The sequence below is a fragment of the Chelonoidis abingdonii genome, chromosome 11, assembly GCF_003597395.2.
Source record: "Chelonoidis abingdonii isolate Lonesome George chromosome 11, CheloAbing_2.0, whole genome shotgun sequence".
NCBI lineage: Eukaryota > Metazoa > Chordata > Testudines > Testudinidae > Chelonoidis > Chelonoidis abingdonii.
The window spans coordinates 27,493,923-27,508,943 of NC_133779.1; the positions used below are offsets into that span (position 1 = coordinate 27,493,923).

The window sequence follows — 15,021 nt, forward strand, 5'->3', positions numbered from 1 at the left end:
CTGGATAGCACGGCTGCAGCATGTTCCAGCCAGCTGAGTCGTGTGGCACAGCTGCATGTGTTCCTGCGCCCGGGTTGCATGGCCGCAGCCTGCTCTTGGGGGCAGGGCCAAGCCTGCCAGCCCCGAAGCTGCAGCTCTTTGGAGTCTCGGGGAACAGCAGCGTGGCCAGAAGTGGAAAGATTCTGGCCCGGCCTCTGATTCTGCTGGCTGTGCTGCCTCTCCCTGCTCCCTCTGTTGGGGGGAGGGGCTGTGTCCCACCTCTTCCTCTCTATACCCATTCATACGCTGCCCCCCTTCTCTGGTGCTTCCCTTTTTTACTAAAAAAAATGTGGTTTATGAACGAGTATATATGGTACTCTTGGAGTAGATCGAGGAGGCCACGGGACTGGTGAGGACCCACGTAGTGGGGACATGCAAACACCCACAGAATGAGGATGGATGGGGACCCACGCAGCAGGGATGGGTTGCCAGGTGCCTGGTTTAGACTGAAAAGTCCAGCTGAAAAGGGGACTTGGCAGTGTCCGATCAGATGTACTGACTGGACACCAAAAGTTCAGTTACCACAGGCATGGACTGGGGGAGGTGCCAGGTCATCAACCCCAGCCAGACCCTGCCCAGCTGGGGCTGCCTTCTACCTGCATCTCATGGGCAGGCAGGCTCCACATCAGGCTGCAGCTCTGGAACAGAGGGAGTCCAGATGAGGGGGCGGGAGAGGGAGGTGGAGAGGATTCATCTACAAGGAACGGTGTGTGGGGAGAGCAGCAAGTGATGCGGGATAGGGGAGAGAAGCGAACAGGAAGCGAGGCCTCAGGGGAAGAGGCAGAGCAGGGGTGGAGCCTTGAGGGAAGAGGTGGGGCAGGGGATTCTGGCTGTCAGGCGTTAGAAAGTTGGCAACCCTAGTAGGAACGGGCAAAGATCCACACAGTGGGACGTATGGTTCATGAACAGTTTCCTCACCAGAAACCAGTGTTCCCTACGGTCATCCAATTAGGGAATGGTATCATATCACATGATCTGCATCCACTAAAAACCAACCAACAAAGCTTGAATAGCCCTCAGTGACCAGCTGGCATATGAGCCTAGCCCAAGGTGCCATGGCAAGGAAAAACTTGGAATAAGTTTCAACTCCATTGCTTGTGAGTTTACAAGAACAGACATACTGGGTCAGACCAATGAAGCCCAGTAGCCTGTCTTCCAACAGTGGCCAGTACCAGATAGTTCAGAGGGAGGGAATGAGCAGAACAGGGCAATTAGCAAGTGATCCATCCCCTGCTGCCCAGTCCAAGCTTCTAGCAGTTGGAGGTTTAGGGACACTCAGCACATGGGGATGTGTCCTTGACCATCTTTGTTAATAGCCACTGATATACCTATCCCTGTGATTTATCTATTAAGCCAGTTATAGTTTTGGCCTTCACAACTTCCCATAGAAATGAATTCCACAAGTTGACCGTGCATTGTGGGACAAAGTGCTGTCTTCTGTTTATTTTAAACTGCTGCCTATTAATTTCATTGGATGATCCCTGTTTTTTGTGTTATGTGAAGGGGTAAATAACACTGCGTTAGTCACTTTATAGACCTCTATCGTATTCCCCCCATCCCTGGTCATCTTTTTTCAAACTGAACAATCACAGTCTTTCTAATCTCTGCTCATATGGAAGCTGTTCCATCCCTCTAATCATTTTTGTTGTACGTCTCCCAATTCTAATATACTCTTTTTGAGATGGGGCAATCAGATCTGCACACAGTGTTCAAGGTGTGGGTTTACCACGGATTTATACAGTGGCAATATGATAGTTTCTGTTTTATTATCTATCCCTTTCCTAATGTTCCCTCACCTTGTTCACTTTTTTGCTTGCTGCAGTACATTGAATGGATGTTTTCAGAGAACTTTCCCCAATGATTCTAAGAGCTCTTATTACAGTGGTAGCAGCTAATTTAGACTCAATCATTTTGTATGTATAGCTGGGATTATATTTTCCAAAATGCCTTACTTTGTATTTATAACACTGCATTTCATTTATCATTTTGTCATCCAGCCACCTGGTTTACTGAGATCCCTTCGTAACTCTTTGCAGTCAGCTTTGGGCTTAACTATCTTGAGTAATTTTGTACTGTCTGCAAATTTTGCCACCTCACTATTTACCCCCTTTTCCAGATCATATATAAATATGTTGAGCAGCAAAGGTCCCAGTACAGGTTTTTGGGGGACCCCACTGTTTATCCTTCTCCATTGTGAAAACTGACCATTTATTCCTATCATTTGTTTCCTGTCTTTTAACCAGTTACAGATCCAGGAGAGAACCTTCCCTCTCATTCCATTACTGTTCACTTTGCTTAAGAGTCTTTGGTGTGGGACCTTAGCAAAAGCCAAGTACACTATATTGACTGGATCACCTTTGTCCACATGTTTCTTGTCACTTTAAAATAATTCTAATAGATGAGTGAAACATGATTTCCCTTTACAAAAAGCTGTGTTGACTCTTCCCCAATAAATTGTGTTCATCAGTATTTATGATAATTGTGTTCTTTACTAGAGTTTCAACCAGTTTTCCTGGTACTGAAAAGGAAGTTACTTATCTGTAACTGGAGGTTCTTCGAGATGTACGTTCCCTAGCTGTATTCCACTGTGGGATGCACACCACATGCCCATAGTTGGAAAATTTGAAAGTAGTGTCTGTTGGTCTGCGCATGCACCCTGACTCGCCTCATGCTCCTGTCCAAGGTGATAAAGGGCAGGGCAATCCGACCACAGCTCCAATTCCTTGTTCACTGTGATTCTGACAGATCCAGAGCAGAGGGGAAAAAGGTGGGAAGTGGAATACAGACAGGGACCACACATCTCAAAGAGCCTCCAGTTACAGGTAAGTAACCTCCTCGTCTTCTTCGAGTGGTGGTCCCTATCATATTCCTGTGGGTGATTGACAAGCAGTACCTCTGTTGGAGGAGGATGAGGGCAGCAGAGTCGGCGTCAAATTGCTGTGCCAAAGGAGTCACCCACCGCCAAGTCTGGCACTAAGGGGTAGTGTGGTGTGAACTTGTGAACAAAAGTTCATGTGGTTGCTCTATATCTGTCTATGAGAGGCACTTCCTGAAGGGATGCTGTGGTTGTTGCTTGAGCTCTGGTGGAGTGAGCCTATACCCCTGTGGGGAGAAGTAGATTCAACATCTGGTAGCAGAGTTTAATACAACTGGAAATCTATTCGGAGAGTCTCTGGGTGGAAATGGTCTGTCCCCTGATTCTCTCTGCCACCACAATAGGAGACTTCCTGATTATTTTTGTTCTCTGTAGGTAAAAGGCCAAAGCTCTTCGGACGTTGAGGGAATGGAGTCTATGTTCTTCTGCAGACACGTGGTTTCGGAAAGAAAATAGATAAGTGAATGGATTGATTACTATGAAACCGGAAGACCAACTTTGGTAGAAATTTTCAATGTAGATGTATGGAGACTTTATTCTTGTGGAATATTGAATATTGTGTGAATAGTGAATTGTGGATCCACCATCATAGCTCCGAGTTCACCGACTCTTCTCACTGAAGTGATAGCAACAAGGAAGGCAACTTTCATGGAGAGGAGGGACATGGAGCAAAATGCCAGTGGTCCAAAGGGTGTGTGTGTTAATACTGATAGCATTACATTCAGGCCCCATTGAAGTGTGATCGTTTGGAGAGGTGGGACAGTTCTTAGAATCATAGAACCATAGAATTGTAGGACTGGAAGGCACCTCAGGAGGACATCTAGTCCAGTCCCCTGCACTTATGGCAGGGTTAAGTATTATTTAGATGATCCCTGACAAGTGTTTGTCTAATCTGCTCTGAAAATCTCCCATGACAGAGATTCCACAACCTCCCTAGGCAATTTATCCCAGTGCTTAACCACTCTGGCAGTTAGGAAGTTTTTCCTAATGTCCAACCTAAACTGCCCTTGCTGCAATTTAAGCCCATTGCTTCTTGTCCTGTCCTCAGAGGTTAAGAAGAACAATTTTTCTTCCTCCTTCTTGTAACAACCTTTTATGTACTTGAAAACTGTTATGTCCCCTTTCAGTCTTCTCTTTTCTAGACTAAACATACCCAATTTTTTCAATCTTCCCTCATAGGTCATGTTTTCTACATTTTTAATCATTTTTGTTGCTTTTCTCTGGACTTTACTAACCAGTTTTGCATCCACTCCCTTGAGGTTGCATTTCCCTAGTTTGTTAATGAGAAGGTCATGCTAGACAGTATCAAAAGCTTTCCTAAAGTCAAGATATACCACATCTACCGTTTTCTTTACTTCCACACCTCCCATCCACAAGGCTTGTTACCCTCTCAAAGAAAGCTATTAGATTGATTTGACATGATTTGTTCTTGACAAATCCATGCTGACTGTTACTTATCACCTTTCTATCTTCTAGATGTTTGCAAATTGATTGCTTAATTATTTGCTCCATTATCTTTACGGGTACAGAAGTCAAGCTGCCTGGTCTGTAATTCCCCGGGTTGTCCTTATTTTCCTTTTTATAGATTGGCACTATATTTGCCTTTTTCCAGTCTTCTGGAACCTCTCCCGTCTTCCATGACTTTTCAAAGATAATCGCTAATGGCTCAGATATCTCCTCGAGTATTCTAGGATGTATTTCATCAGGCCCTGGTGACTTGACAACATCTAACTTGTCAAAGTAATTTTTAACTTGTTCTTTTCCTATTTTAGCCTCTGATCCGACCTCATTTTCACTGCCATTCACTGTGTTAGATGTCCAATCACCACCAACCTTCTTGGTGAAAACCAAAACAAAGAAGTCATTAAGCACCTCTGCCATTCCCACATTTTCTATTATTATCCCCCCCGCGCATGGAGTAATGGGCCTACCCTGTCCTTGGTCTTCCTCTTGCTTTTAGTGTATTTGTAGAATGTTTGCTTGTTACCCTTTATGTCTCTAGCTAGTCTGATCCCGTTTTGTGCCTTGGCCTTTCTAATTTTGTCCCTACATACTTGTGTTACTTTTTTATATTCATCCTTTGTAATTTGACCTAGTTTCCACTTTTTGTAGGAGTCTTTTTTGATTTTTAGATCATTGAAGATTTCCTGGTTAAGCGAGTGTGGTCTCTTGCCATACTTCCTATCTTTCCTACGCAGTGGGATAGTTTGCTCTTGTACCTTTAATAATGTCTCTTTGAAAAGCAGCCAACCGTCTTCAATTATTTTTCCCCTTAGACTTGCTTCCCATGGGATCTTGCCTACCAGCTCCCTCAGTTTGCTCAAGTCTGCCTCCTTGAAATCCATTGTCTTTATTGTGCTGTTCTCCCTTCTACCATTCCTTAGAATCATGAACTCTACCATTTCATGATCACTTTCAATCAAGTTTCCTTCCACTTTTAAATTCTCAACCAGTTCCTCCCTATTTGTCAAAATCAAATCTAGAACAGCCTCCCTCTAGTAGCTTTCTCCACCTTCTAAAATAAAAAATTGTCTCCAATACATTCCAAAAACTTGTTGGATAATCTGTGTCCTGCTGCTGTGTCATTTCCTCAACAGATGTCTGAGTTGTTGAAGTCCCCCATCACGATCAAATCGTGTGCTTTGGATGATTTTGTTAGTTGTTTTAAAAAAACCTCATCCACCTCTTCTTCCTGGTTTGGTGGTCTGTAGTAGACACCTATCATGACATCACCCTTGTTTTTTTACCCCTTTTATCCTTACCCAGAGACTTTCAACAAGTCTTTCTCCTATTTCCATCTCAACCTCAGTCCAAGTGTATACATTTTTAATATATAAGGCAACATCTCCTCCCTTTCTTCCCTGCCTGTTCTTCCTGAGCAAGCTGTATCCTTCTATATTCTATATTCAATATTCCAGTCACGTGTATTATCCCACTAAGTCTCTGTGATGCCAACTATGTCACAGTTGTGTTTATTTACTAGCATTTCAAGTTCTTCCTGCTTATTCCCCATTAGAATACAGACATCTAAAATACTGATTTGATTCCTCCTCACAGTTCTGTCTTGTCTCTCCTTTATCCCTGCTATAATAGCCCATGCTTCTCCCAAATTCCAAACCTTCTCCCAGGTCTCCTTGTTTCTGACATACCCGTGGGCTTTGGTCATCTGCCCCCTTTGAACCTAGTTTAAAACCTTCCTCACTAGGTTAGCCAGTCTGTATCCAAATATGTTCTTCCACTTCCCCATCTCTGCTTAGCAGTCCTTCTTCCTGGAACAGCATCCCATGGTCAAGGAAGCTGAAGCTCTCCTGGCAACACTTAGAAGGCCATTCAAAATCTAGTGGTTAGCAGGTGTGTAAAAACACAACTAGGTAGACTCGCAAAGTGCGGAGGATGAGACCCGCTGTCTGTAAGGATAGAATGTAGTCCAGGATTAGGGGAATCTTTGCAGTTTCTGGTATAACACCTTTCTGTTGTGCTCAAGATGAAAAGCATTTCTTCTTAGTCCGGTAACATTACATAGTGGAATCTTTCCTACTGTTCAAGAGAATGACTTGTACTGCCAAGGAACATGCCTGTTCTATGGCTGATGCCCATCCAAATACCATACCCTGGGGTGTAGAAGTTGTGGATCAGGATGCTTGATCCTGCCATTATACTGGATGAGAAGGTTGGGGAAATTCAGAATGGTGATCAGTGGACAGGATGACATGTGCAGGAAACTGGGGAACCAGAATTGTCTGTTCCAGAAGAGGGCAATCAGAATGACTGTCGCTTTATCTTGTCAGATCTTGTGTGGCACCCATAGTAGGAGCAATAGTGGAGGGAAGGAGTAGTTGTTGAATTGGCCAGACTAGGAGAGAAGGAGAGCATTGCCCTGGGACCTGTAACCAAGGGATCCCCTAGAGCAATATCTGGCACACTTGTTTGTCTGAGAGGCGAATGGATCTCTGGTTGGGGTCCCCCGTTGTGCAAAGATGTTGAGTAGCACTTTATTGTGAATTTCCCACTCGTGGTTGATTGCAAAGCGCCTGTTGAGTGAGTCTGTGAGTAGATTCTGTGTCCCCAGAAGATAGGCTACGGATAGAGTGATCTGAATGCCGTTGCACCAGTTTTAGAGACTGACCGCTTCTGCACATAGAGTGGTGGTGGATTTCACTCCTCCTTGTTTGTTGATGTAGAAAACAGTGGTAGTGTTGTCTGACATGATCAGGAAATGAGAATGAATGAGTGGAAGGAAGAATTCACATGCCCTCATTACTGCTCAAAGTTCCAGAATATTGATGTGCTTCCCGGATTCTTGAGATATCCTGTGGACATGTGGTCATCCATATGGGCTCCCTGGCCTAGCAGGAATGTGTCAGTGATGATAGTTTTGTCTGGGGATAAGAGAAGAAAGAGGACTCTCCTGCATTCATGTCGTCTGTCCACCATAGGAGGGAGGATAGTACCTTGGCCGGGACTGTCAGCATGAGGTTCATAGCATGGTGATTCAGTGATTATATAAACTGCAGCCATGTCTGAAGGCAACAAAGGTGAAATCTCACAAAGATCACGTAAGTGCATGGGGCCATGTGGCCAAGTAGAGTCAGACCAGTCTTGGCCAGGATGCAAGGATTGTTTGTGAGGTGAGCTATGATGTCACGCATCTCCTGAAATCTGTCTGTGGGCAGGTATGCCTGTAGAGTTTAGGGTAGCCCTGATGAAGTCAAAAGATTGCATGGGATTGAGGATCAAATTTTTGACATTGACACTGACTACCAGAGAAGAAAAGAGGCTGAGTATCATAGAGGTTGATGTGTGGACTTCTGGTGGGCCTGGTGACTAGGAGCCAGTGGTCAAGGTATGCAAAAACATGGAGACCATAACATCTGATATAAGCTGCTACTATGGAAAATAATTTGATGAAGACTCTGGAAGCGGTAGCTATTCTAAAAGGCAGAACTCTGTATTGGAAATGGTCAGAGTCCACCGTAAATTGGGAAAAAATATCTGTGGGCATGGTGAATATTGACATGGAAGTAAGCATCCTTCATATCGAGAGCCATGAACTGCATGCCTTATTCTAAGAATGGAATTATCACTGTCAGCATGACCACGCACAACTTTAGTTTTCAGATGAAGCGACTGAAGTGACAAAGGTCAAGAATTGGTCTCCAACCCACCTTTCTTCATGGATATTCTGGAGGAACGCATTCTGTTGCTTCCCATTGTAAAAAGGAATTCACCTATTGGGTGAGAATACTGTTGTCAGAGTGGTCCCCAAAGCGGCACAGCAAGGGGGGTCTTGGAGGAGGTAACATTACAAACTTGATTGTATAGCCACAGAGGATGACATTCAGCACCCATCTGTCCATTGTTATCACACTCCAAGTATGGGAAAAGAGTGCTAAGCAACTTCCAGATGGAGTTGAAGGGTTGTGAGGTGTTAGACTCAGTGGTTGGCAGCTGTCAAGCTCACATCAAAAATACTTCTTTGCTTGTGGCTGGGCTTGAGATGTTGAAGCCTGAGAGGAGGCCCTGGGGAAGTGAGACCTTTGGACTTTTTGTCACATGCACGGAGGTTCCTGGGGTCTCTGCTGGTAAAAGGGGTCTCTGCTGGTAAAAGGGGTCTCTGCTGGAGATCTGTACCTTAGTGTGGATAACTGGTGGTGGAAGTTTCATTTTGGGGCATGTGCTTAGATGCCCGATGAGCAAAGGATAGCTCTGGAGTATTTTAGGGTACGTAGAGACTCATCTGTTTTCTGGTTGAAGAGTTGGTGCTTGTCAAAAGGAAGGTTCTTGATGGTGTTCTGACTTCTATAGGAAAATGAGACGCATGAAGCCAAGACTCTTTTCATCAGCCATAGCCCTGCAGGAAGTATCAGCCATGTCCATTGCGGATTGGAGGGCAGTTCTGGCTATTCGCTTTCCTTCCCTGACAAGGGCCTGAAAGCAGGCACAGTCTTGCTGCAGAAGACTGTTAGCAAAATCCTTGAATTCACTGTAATTCAGGAAGTCATATTTAGCCAACAGTGCTTGATAATTTAGTTGGGGATTGGTCCTGCTTTGAGCAGGGAGTTGGACTAGATACCTCCTGAGGTCCCTTCCAATCCTGATAGTCTATGATTCTATTATTCTAATTGGCTATCATGAATTGCAAACTGAAGGAGGAAAAAACTTTTTGCCCCAGAAGATCTAGATGCTTCCCATTGTTATCTGCAGGCATGGATCAAGGGTGTTGTTATTTAGTCCTGTCTGCAGCAGTCTGAACTACCAGTGAGTTCAGAGCTGAGTGGGAGAATAGGAATTCTGAGCCTTTAGCTGGGACGTAGTAACATCTCTCCACTCCTTTAAGGGTAGCAGTACATGCGGTGGGGGTCTGTCACACAGTCCTGGCTGGTTCCAGTATGGCTTCTGTGACAAAGTTCCTTCTCTACCTTGGTGGGTCCTGCGCTTCTTGGCAGATTTGCTCACCTCAGTGATCTTCCCCACAGTCTGGGTCAACTCCTCCTGTGTCTGATCAGGAGTTGGGAGGTTTGGCGGAACGCCGGGCCGCTCCTGCTTACTCGGAGTTCGCAGCCCCAGGGCTGCCGTGGATTTCAAAGCCTTCTATAGTCCCTCTGTAACACTTGCATGACAGCACACTCCTGGGCTACTTCCCCATGGCCTCCTCCAAACACCCTTCTTTATCCTCAACCACAGGACCTTACCTTCCTGGTGGTCCTGAATAATGCTTGTCCACCCTAAAGTCCTCGCAGCACAGTTACAGTCCCTGCCACTTCTAGCTGCCTTGCCGTTCTGCTCCAGCTCCTCACACTCGCACTCCTTCTCCTCCTGGCTCCTCCTGCCCTGACTGGCGTGAGCTCCTTTTTAAACCCAGGTGCCTGATTAGCCCGCCCCTGCATGGCGCAGGTGTTCTAATTAAAGTAGCTATATCCACTGCCTTCTAGAAAGGTCTTAATTGGCTCCAGGTGCCTTGATTAACTTGGAGCAACTGCCATTTGGTTACCAGGGTCCTAGGGATTTGTTTAGCCTGGGGCTAATGTACCTGTTTCTCAGTACTTTACTGTAGCCATCTGGCCTTGCCCCATCACATTTCATTGATTGGCATTGCTCTTTTTATCAGTCCCAAAGTGTGGAGAATGTCCAGAAGCTTATGGTGGGAGTCTTGGATCTCTTCCAGTGGGATTTGGAGTTCCCCCATGATTCTCCATAAAAGATCTTGACACTGTCTGAAGTCATCTGTGGGGAAGAGAATGATGCAGTAAAAGCTTTGCTTGGCAATGAGGATGGAAATCTAGCCAGCTCCAGCAGAACTGCCAAAATTGGTGTATAAAATTATTCCTCTGCCATCGGATCTGGGGACATGCTGGATGGATCCCCTGGGGGAAGCAGGTGGCAACTCCCTTGTGGATCAGGCATGTTTCGAAAGAGGATACTGATCCCAGGTTCCCGCATATGGCCAATAGGCAGGATCAACTGAAGATTTCAGGGGTTGCCACAGCATGGTGGCTCTGGGTAGGGTGAGGACACTCCCATGGGCATCAGTCTATGTGGTGGTACATTGGAGAGGTAAAGGAAAGGTGGTTCTTCCCCAGGGTCTGATTCATTGGAAGAGAAAAAGGCAGACTCCAGTTCCAATGGCAGTACTGTCCGAGTTGATGGAGAGATATATAGCACATGCAAGGGAGCACTAGACCCTTGTGGAAGAAGGGAAAGAATTGACAAGGATTTGTAGGGGATCTTAATGCATGTAAGTTTGTTAGCAAGAGTTAGGCCAGCATGGCCAGTTAGGTCAAAATTCTCCTCCAAAGCTCTGTAATAAGGTTATTTTAATGGAAGGGTATATGTGGCATACATTAAATAATAAGACTAATGTATAACAGCAATGTTTATGTGTTCATGGTTGGGAAAAAGATGTATGAGTGAAGAGTGGAAGTTTCCTTTGTAGGTTAAAAGAAGCCAAGAAGGGAAGAAGGAAAAAGAACAGAATGAATTAACTGGAAAAAATAGCTATCATGTTCAGTCTAAAGATAAGACACTGGCCCCATTCAAGGACACTGCTCACAGCTAAGACTTGGCTGACAACTAAGGAAAGCGGGGGGTAGGGGAGTTGAATGTGCCCAAGCAGCTATGAGATCTGCAAAACACTGCCAGGCACTAATGAAATGTGTTAGGTTTCTTCAATTTGATTTAATTTAACCATTTGTGCTCAGCATACGCCATAACAGCAGTGTGTTTGCTACAAGACGAAATGGAATAGTTAAACACCAATGGGCAATGCGTTTCTGCCCAGGTGGCAAGCCTCACGAGGGAGGACTCAGGTAGTCTTGTGAGTAAGAATGTTTAAGGGAAGAGACCAGAAGGGGTGGGGGCTAGTTGAGAAGCCCACCCTCCTAGCTAAACTGGTAGTGGAACAGGTTGGTATCCATGGAAGGGATGGTTCAGCAAGAAAAGCAGGATCGGGCCCAAGCGGGCAGGTAACAGACAGAAAGATTGGAAAACAGGTTGGAAAATTTTGAGGGCATAGTGGAAGGAAGGAGTAAGTAAGTATAAGAATGGGGATTTCCAATACCCAGGACAATACTTGAAATGGTGATTTGAGTTGATAAAAGTGACTGTTGGGAGACAAGCAAGTGATTTAAGGAAGAAGTGAGACGTTAACTCTGTAGTTGCTGGAGGGAAAAGCAGTTGAACCTTGTAAAAATGCTAAAAAGGAAAGTGCTTGGTGTCTTTAAAATGTTTGTAAATAAATTCAGGAAAGAAATTATTAGATTGCAATTATTTGGCTATGAACAATTTAGTCGAATTAGCTAAAGAATGTATACAGTGCTATGTAATTGAAATCCTATTAGGCACTAAGGGGCATTATAAGAAGTGCTTTCCTTTCAGTGTTTGAAAGCAGAAGTTAGTAGTAAAAAGCCATCAGAATTCTGGTAAAGTTAATTATGTCCCTTTTAAGGTAAGAATTTTAAAGCTGTGAATACTTTGGATCCCGAAGCAAGCCAGAAAGCATCTGTATTAATGCAAATTATCTAACTGATAAAGTAGAAGTCACTGAAACCTGGGCTGCCTGTGAAAGAAATACAAGAAAATATGGGGTAATTCCTCTGTTTTACCTGAAATCAACAAGGGTATTTGTATATTTTAAGCGATGATTGACTGCCCAGAAGGGGTAGATCTCTGTTTTTTTTGTCTTTCAGATGATAAGAGAAATCTGATACCAGCTGAACAGCATTTAACGTACCATGCATTTACTGGCACAATAGGAATTATGTTTTGTGTTCTATGTTCTGTTTTGTGGTGTTTGTCTTGTGGCCAGAATTGTTGTGTTTAATATTTTCATAGGATAGTCTAGTTAAAATCAAACAGAAGGGTTAAATGCAGATACTTGTTTTATTCAACTTTGGAATACAAAGTGTTTGGATAAATCAGGACAATGTGATATATTAAAGTCTAAGACATTTGCTTAAGTAAGAAAAAGAAACTTCCTTGGCCAGATTGTTAATTAAAAAAATTGTTGTTAAAATTTGCCTACAAATAGTCTTTGTAAGCAAGGACATGAAAAGTTAACCCACTCCCCATATTATACATAGGATCCCTCTGTCTACCTCAGATTTCTAGCCAGAGGGCTGGGGACGGTGGGAAGCTATTGGACACCAGAGGTTGTACTGAGTGAACTCCTCGAAGTGGGTGTGCTTGTCCTGGCTTGTTGCTCCAAAGCTCTGTAATAAGGTTATTTTAATGGAAGGGTATATGTGGCATACATTAAATAACAAGACTAATGTACTGTATAACGGCAATGTTTATGTGTTCATGGTTGGGAAAAAGGGGAATGAGTGAAGAGTGGAAGTTTCCTTTGTAGGTTAAAAGAAGCCAAGAAGGGAAGAAGGAAAAAGAACAGAATGAATTAACTGGAAAAAATAGCTATCATGTTCAGTCTAAAGATAAGACACTGGCCCCATTCAAGGACACTGCTCACAGCTAAGACTTGGTTGACAACCAAGAAAAGGGGGGCTTGAATGTGCCCAAACAGCTATGACATCTACAAAACACTGCCAGGCACTAATGAATGTGTTAGGTTTTTTTTCTCACAGGTAAAGAAGCGCTGCCCAAAGACCCTAGCAACCCTGCCATTCGTTGGAACCACGAGACTGGATCTATGTAAAGGTCCACCAATGACAGACTGCTTTGGGTCCATGCTGAAAAGGCCGTTATTAAGTCCTGTTGACTACCAACACCGCTGTGAAGTGCCAAAGACTGCCTGCCTGGACCCATGATTCTCCCTGCAAAAAGACCCCTCTACCTCGGGAGGATTCTCCTACTGATGATTAGCCTATTTCTCCTTCTGTGTCTTCTGGACAGCAGGTAACAAGGACAAGGTGAAGTGCTAGTAACCTCTCCCTTGTCCACTGACAGACCTACTGTGCCTTTGGATTTTTCTAGAAGAATCAAAACCATTACAGGGTGATGTGCTGGTAACCTCTCCCCTGTAGGATGCTGAACCACAACTGTTTAGGGAAAGAAAAAGGAACACTCACTCCACTGAAATTGCCAAAGTTCAGGAATTCCTGACTAGAAAGGACATTAAGAACTGATCCTGGTGAAGAAACAAAGAATTATACACTGGCAGGAAGAAATTTGTGGGACCCTGCTTGGGAATGTGGTATTGATTGGATTTTGGGGTTTATTCTACAGGCTGCGCCCTGTGTTCTGGATAAATACTTCAGCATGTATTGCTCTCTCTAATTGGATTTTTAAATGACAAATACCAAAGGCACTTTGTTGCCACTGCCTCTGCCATCTCCTCCATTACAATATTACCCGTGTAACACAGCCAAATACAGACAATGCCATGTACCAATGGCCAAGGCTTCACATTTTAGTGATTTATTTAAAGATTGTTTGGAGAAGAAAAAATATTTTTAAAGTTCAGGATATCCCATATAAGTGAACAATTGAGTGGATCCGTGGAAATAGAAATCTAGGGTATCATTACAAATGAACCCCAAGAATGTGTCATTGAAATTGATGGGTTCCATAGTGAAGTAGATATGATGGCTATTCCTGGAATTTGTACTGTGTTACATGAAAGAAGCCCTTATTGATATTTGGTCACCTAATTAGTGATTAATTAAACAAATACCCAAAGAGTTTGTTCTGCCACTGGAAATTTTACTTGTATTGAAACCATTCCAGTGACTAATAATGTAACCTGTACCTTATTGCAATACACCCTGTCCTATGCTATTCATGTCAATGCCTCTTGAAAGTACCTGAGATTAGTTAAAGGTATACAACCAACAGATGGGATATAGCACTACACCAAAGAGATATGTATTAGGATATCAATGGACTGTGATTAATACAACACCAGGGACTGTCAAATTTACATTGCCCTTATCCAGTTTCCAGATCCCCTCTACATATTCAAATTGCTCACAAGGGGCTGCCATTAGATTAGCACAACAGAGGGCCTGGGTTATTTCCTCTGGAAGAAGAGGGACTTGACCGGATCCCTATGGGATGGGGCCAATAGCACAGCAGCCATTTGGAATATTTTTAAAAGCCAAGAACATGATAAGAAATTGGGTCAACTAGAAAAGGTCACTAGCTTTATTTCTGGAGCTCAGCTAACCCAAGTACAGGCTGGAGTTGGTGAGTTACATGTTATTTCCACCCATAGTGCTATGACCCAAAGGTTACTGAGAGAGATGGTATTGAATATCACTGAGGCTGGGAAGGCATTGCAGTGGGATCTAGCATGTTCAGAAATTCAGGATTTCCTGAATGACCAGCTGATAGCCATTCGGAGTGATCTTGAGTACCAGACTTGGCCCACTGCCCTTACAGACACATCAGGAGTACCATCTGATCTGTGGCCATGGAGACATGCTTGGAGACTTTCTGGGTGGAAGTGTGGACATTCACAGTGCTCCTTCCAAGCATTTGGACTGGTTAGGGGGGTGTCGGCTCCCACATACCGAATCCTGATAGGTCCATGGGGAAGATGCATGTGGGACTGGATTATTCACCGAGACATCTGGGAAATTAGACCACCTGGTATACCTAACTGATTTATAGTCAGTGCCCCTAGAATAACACCTGATATTTTGGACAGGAGT

At 44.1% G+C, this 15,021-nt stretch overlaps 1 protein-coding gene across 1 annotated transcript in view; it reads right to left on the reverse strand.

The window, feature by feature from the left end:
* Positions 1-15,021, reverse strand: part of TMPRSS9 (transmembrane serine protease 9) — a 50,678-nt gene that overhangs the window by 18,222 nt on the left and 17,435 nt on the right. The window lies entirely within an intron of this gene.